At 38.7% G+C, this 6615-nt stretch overlaps 1 pseudogene; it reads right to left on the bottom strand.

Moving 5' to 3' along the window:
- Positions 1–942: 942 nt before the first annotated feature.
- LOC111585848 (armadillo-like helical domain-containing protein 3) overlaps positions 943–6615 on the bottom strand; it is a 34548-nt pseudogene continuing 28875 nt past the window's right edge.

The raw sequence follows: 6615 nt of genomic DNA, 5'->3' as shown, positions 1-6615 counted from the left end.
GTGTTAAAATGGCTAACTTGACAGCAGAAATTTACATGTTTACAGCCTGCTACAGACAACAATTTTGGGCTCTATATCTAATTTCCCTGTTTGTGACACCAATGTTGAAAGTGATTTTTTTTTAATTGGTGTTGAGGAAATCTCTGGGTGACATCATGGAGGGTATATCCATCTTCATATATAGTCCAAGGTGTTTCCTCAGTGCGAGCGCTACCTCTGACAACTGTTTGGCTTTTAGAATTTAATGGCACAATAGTACTTGCTATTTCAACTTCCATTCAAAAGAATTAACCTATTCTTTGAGATTTTTTTAGGTTTAGGTCCAAACATGAAGCAGAATTTAAGTTTTTATGGCAACTTTCACTTCTTCATGAAACCTGCAGCTCATGCAGCAGTTTTAAACAGTATCTTAGCTACTTCTAGTTCATCGCTTTGATTTCATGGTGTGCAATTTTAGCAGAAGAGCTCTGATAACACCACTGCATCTAACTGAACATTGGACTTAGCCATGAGGTGGACAGACATATAGTTGTATATGAATGCTTACTGTGAGCTCATCTTTTACAGATGTCTTACCCAAACATGCTCCATCAAGAAGTCGAAATTTACTTTCTCTCAGTACATACTTGCTTGACAGGGAACATCGAGTAAAGAAATGATCCAAGGCAAACATATTATTAATGAAGACCATATTCATTGAATGTCAAGACATCAATTTTCAATTCTGCAGTGCATTAAGATAAGAAATCAAGCCTCATACTGACACTTAATGTATCAGACTCGCACTTGGTCTGCAGTGTCAGCAGAGGACAGACTGTGTGTGTTTGTGTGGAGGTTAAACTGATGAAGATGTTTGCTGAAAAGCTTTAAAAATGGTTTTAAGGTTGGAGAGTATACTTCCCTCAAGGCTGCATGAATAAATAGTCAGGAGAGGAAGCACTGTAAGAGTAGGAAACCAAGCTTTACTTAAAAAAGAAACAGAAATATACCTACAGGAGTTAGAGATGAATGGAAGAAGACTCTACACTTGAAGAAATTGCATAATTCAGATTTGCTTTCAGTCCAAAAAATAACCAGTTCAAATGTTCTGAATGAGAAAAAGCGACGATGAGTTCAAAAGGTTGTATGCATGGATCGTTTTTTCACTAAACTGACTTCACATGTGCCAAAGACACACCAGCAACGATGACTTTACATGACTCAACGTTTAACCACCACACAGTTTTCCTTCTAAAACTATCAGCTCACTTCAATACATTCAGATTAGTTTGTTAAAATGACAGAGAAATGATTTGTGCGACATACAGTAGTGGCTTTTAGTACTGGCTCTCCAAAAACAATGATAAAAAGGTTTTCATCACTTCAAAGCTTCCTTGACTTGATTACTTAAACTGCTCTACCCCTTAGCAAACATGGAAATACAAAATACTTGCAGATTTGTTTTGAACATGTAGAGAAGTAATTTAACATTCACGCGACAACCACTGAGCCGCAAAGAAAGAGTTAATGCTGTAATTCAAGAGGTTCACCAAACTCAGAGAGGCTCAGCGTCACTGATACCACTGCTGTTAGGAAGGAGAAGCCTAAATCTTCTGCAATCATTGGTAGAGAGAAAAATCATATACTGTGATTAGTTGGACACCAGGAGGCTGAAATGGTTCACCTTGAATCAAAACTTTCATGTGTCAGTTAATAGTCCAGCCAATACTGCTGATTGCACACGAGGAATAGGTGCAATATGGGCACTTTCTTAAATTATCACACACCAACGACCTCAAAGGATCAAAGTCTGGAGAGGTTCAAGGTATTTTTCCTTCATGTGCATCCAGCCTTTCAGTGCGTCTCTGTGGGAGAATCTTCCATCGTTCAGTTCACAGGAGACATGAAGGATGAAGGGGATGAAGGGATCAAGATGATTTGTGGCAAGAACAATGGCAGATTGTACTGGTTGGTGTTTGAAAGTATGAGTACACGTCCACATGCACAAAATGTACTGTGTATGTACATCTGAAGGGAGGCGGAGGCTGGTGTGGGTGCATCTCAGGAGATGGTGGAGAACTCTTTGAGCAGGACGTCCTGACTCAGCGTGTTCAGAGAGACATTCTTCCTCACATTCAGACTGATGGAGCGAACCTGGAGACACACAGATTTATTACTAGGCTGTGTGTTGATGTAAAAACACGCACTGAGAGATTAAATCCCATTCCTCACTGCACACACCGCCTCTGTGTGTTTCTGTTGAGGGTTTACCGCATTAAAAACAGCATCAAATCAATTTATGATTTGATGCTTCATTTAATTTATGTGTAGCTGAAGACGAATATAAAATCCTCTGACAGCAATTCTGCTGACTGACCGGACTCTGCCACCTCTAAACGGAAACACATTTGCTAGAATTTGACTTGTAAGAAAATACAATTCCTTCCAGCAATTTTGTCAATTTGAACTGTAGAACATTTTTTCTGCTAATTCAATTGACATGAGCTGTTCAGAGGCAGCTTACCAAAGCTGATCAGCTGATTAAAGTGGACGGGAATATATTTGTATGTCAAACAGGTGACTAAAAAACATGACAAACAATTTGTGTGGACGTGCAGTAACATGTTGTTTTACATTTATAGGGAAACTAACCAAAATCAGCTGTTTTAACCTCTTGATGCTGTGTATCAGTTTGTTGTAGTATAGATTTTACTAATAATTTTAAGCCCCTCAATGGCTTCTTTTACAGTTATGTTCCCAACCATTTAGTACCACGTGCTCCAGTATGCACTTTAAGCATCTCTGTCTTTTGTCTGTTCCACGGGTTCGACTGAAATCTAAACTAGACAGGGTGTTTGTAGTCGGGACACCGAGACTCCAGAAAAATCTGCACGAGAAAATCAAGGCAGCAAAATAAGTAGCTTCTTTTAAGTTGCTTTTACATGCTTTTCTAAGTTTATCTGAGTCCTTTAAACAATCTTTTAATTAGCCCTATAACGTTTTTTCACTCTATATGCCCTGTTATGTTTTCATTCACCGGTGAGGTGTGCAAGGACATAAAACTGGGTTTTTAAAAAATGATTTAATTTTCTTTTCTTTAAAAAAAGTTAATTTATACTCTCCCTTTTCAGATTACAGTTTTGGTTATACTCACTTTCAGGTGCTCACGAGAGGCTGTGTACACTACAAATGCTTAGTTGTTCTTCTTATTATACTACTTTCTAGTACACTTAGAGGATGATCCACACATGAACATTAGATCAGCCGTTATGTAGTGGCTGCACGTCACAGACAGTTAGAGGGTACGTATACATCCACAAAGAGCCTCCCGTACACGCTCTGATGATGAAATTTACACTACTCGGACTCTAGACTCTCGATTACTGGCAAACATGTAAAGGCTAACACCCTAATAGGCTGACTGAATGTCCCCAACACTCACAACACTCTGCCCTCTCACTGGTTTACCAGCTCCTTGAAGAAAGCAGCCTCTTTGGGCTGCTCCGAGTATCTTTCAAACTGGTCCAGTCCATCCTGAAGTTTGAGGGTCAGTGTGTCATAGTTGGACCGTACCACCTCCAACACCTAAAAGGGGAACAAACAAAGGAAACAAAAGATTAACTGTCGCATAAGTACTCACTACAGAGTGAACTCCATAATACAGAGTGGATATTGCATCAGTGAGCAGTCGAATAGTCACAGAGTCAAATATTAATTAGTGTTTAATAGTTCATTACAATGTTTTTATTCATGAGGGATCATGCGGGATCGTGATACTGTGACAGTCAATGTTCCCTGTAATTTTTCCTGAGTCTGAGCAAACAGACAAACTCCCTGAGCGTCCCTTGGACCACTGTGAGCAACATCAGACGTGTGCACTGTGGTCACACCAGCATCACATCCATTCAAGTTACATGGTTCATTAAAAGAATCAGATTACAGCATTTACATTTCTGTTAAAACACTTTGTCAACAGGAGCCAGTTGAAGGCTGCAGTGATTTTAGTGACACTACAATGTATAAGAGTGAAGTTATTGAATATTTGTCTCTCTTTACTGTTGCAGCGGTTTTGCAAATTGCAGACGGACCCTGTTCACTCCATAGACACCAATGTTATTCCTGTAGCTTGAAAGACAGCTACTTTTGATAAAACTGGGCTTGTAGCACATTGTCTGCCTTGCAACAATGGGAAAGAGGCACCGTTTATGTTTTGACAACCTATATCTAATGAGTTATTGATGCTGGAAGTCTGAATCTGTGAATATCTTTCCAACTTTACTGAACTTGGGGCCACTACCACCTAAGGAGTGATATATTTAATTTTGAAAAAAGCATTTAGCCATACTTAAAGATTTAAGTGCTTTATTAACACGGAACTAAAAATTTTGTATTGTTTTATTATCACAGGTTCTGTCTGAAAAGAGGTGGCATCATTTTAAACAGTGAAATCAAACTAACAAAATGTAATGACCAACCAGTGAGCAATACTGGATTCTGCAAAAACATAAACAACTTTTTTTTAAAAATCTAACTCTTATCTTAACACAGTTAATGTATTAACTTATTTTTGTGTGTATGCATGTATTTATTGATTTATTTAGTACTGTTAACATATCAGAGTTCTGAGTGAGTTTTTCTTAAGATAGGCAAAGGCCATTTATTGATTACATATAGGCAATTAAAGAAATGTTTATTAAAAACTAAAAAGCAATTTAAAAAAACAATTCAATTCAATTCAATTCAATTCAATTCAATTCAATTCAATTCAATTCAATTTTATTTATATAGCGCCAATTACAGTCAAACTGTCTCGAGACGCTTTACAGAACCCATATGCCTGAACCCCTGAGCAAGCCAAAAGGTGACAGTGGCAAGGAAAACACCCTTTTAACAGGGAAAAAAACCTCAAGCAGAACCCGGCTCTAATGTGGGGGGACCCATCTGACTGCTGGCCAGGCAGGTTGACTTAGGCATTTATTGAGTCACTAAAATACTGTAGAGTACAGACCACATCAGCATGATTATAAGCATCCTCTGGTAAATTAACAACCAGATACTGATGTCTCTCACCATATGGACTTCAGGAGATGACTGGGGGATGATAAACTGTGACCTACTGGTTGGATTCTCTCTGTTCTCATGTTTCTTACATGTTTGTCCCCTGACAGCCGGGTCCTAATGTTTTTTGAGCAACACACCATACTATGACGTTTTTACAATGATGGTTCTACTATGGAACCAGTTTGACATGTTCAGGTGTTCTTTGTGTGAAAACTCAGAGATTTCAGGTATCAGAAGGTGGTTTTCAACTTTCTTTGTTAACTTTCTGCTTCAACTTTAAATTAAATTTCCTTCACTAACCCAGCCCTCTGGACTTCCACTAAGCTGTGTTCCTATTGGCTGTCCAGGTGGCTGCTAGGTGTTATCAGGAACACCTGAGCTGCTTGGTGTTATCAGGAACACCTGAGCAGCTCAGTGTCTTCCTGCTTTATTTAGCTGCAGACAAACATTTCCTCTGCTTCCCTTCACCAGTGAACCGGGTTTGGCTCCATTGCTTTAGTTTGTTTAGGCATTGGCTTGCAGCTTCCAGCAGTAAAATCATCTTTAATGTGTTTCTTGGTGTGTTTTAGGGCTTTGTACTGGACAGTTGTCTTGGTAAATGTGGTTCTTTAGCCACAGTTAGCACATGGTGCTAATGTGTGCAGTGATTAGTGGATTTGATGCAGCTGCGTTGTGTCTTTATCTTGGCTGTAGTGAGTCTTTAGAGGTTTTTGGTCAGACACATTCTGTATTCTTGTTTGTGAACCAGTGTTGGTTGTCCAGAAGGAAAGAGTTCCTGTCCTGATTCTCTGTTTAAAGAGGTTCTCTGGTAGGCTGCAGGAGGCTTTAGTGTTTGGGTTGTGCTAGTTTGGTTTTTGTATGGTTTCATTTGGACGACTATCTTGAGGCCCCTCCATGTGGTTTAGTGAGGTTTTCTGCAACAGTTCTACAAAGCAACCTGCAGCAGAATAGACTTTGAGAGTTTTTAGGAAGTTCTGGAGATCAGACTTTAGAGCAGCAGAAACATTTGTCAGCAGTTTGAGCAGGAGAAGGTGAGCTTCAGAGTAGAAATGAGACAGAAACCTTCTTGACCCGTGTGGTGAGGTCCTGTACCAAGTGTTTGAGCAGGTTGTGAAGAGTCTGTAGTTCTTTGATCTGAAAGCACAAGAAGAGTCGACTCATTAAAGGAGAAAACAGGAGATATTGTTGGTTCTTCTGTCGCTCTGCAGTTTCCTTACACTGAATATCAAGTTTATATTTTAAATGATTTTCCATGTGAGCCCAACAAGACTTCAATAAACTCCCTCCATCCCCTGGACACAACATATTTTATTACCATGTTAAATCTTTTTTTTTTTTTTAATGTTTGAGTTTTAATCATAGTTTTAGCAGTTTTTTTCTCTTTGCTTGTTTAGTTTTGTCATCTGTGTAAAAGGTGCTAAACAAATAAAGTTGAATTGATAAACTGAATAATTGACTAACTCATGATTGTGACAACAGAAGTATTTTTATTGCGATTTAAGGGTTTGTTTCATTTATAAGGCTGAGGTTAAAATCTTAACAGAAAAAATGACATTAAAGAAATAAACTACATAA

This window comes from Amphiprion ocellaris, chromosome 4 (assembly GCF_022539595.1).
Source record: "Amphiprion ocellaris isolate individual 3 ecotype Okinawa chromosome 4, ASM2253959v1, whole genome shotgun sequence".
Lineage (NCBI taxonomy): Eukaryota > Metazoa > Chordata > Actinopteri > Pomacentridae > Amphiprion > Amphiprion ocellaris.
The sequence above is the reverse complement of the archived record's forward strand: the minus strand, read 5'-3'. Positions and strand labels throughout refer to the sequence as shown.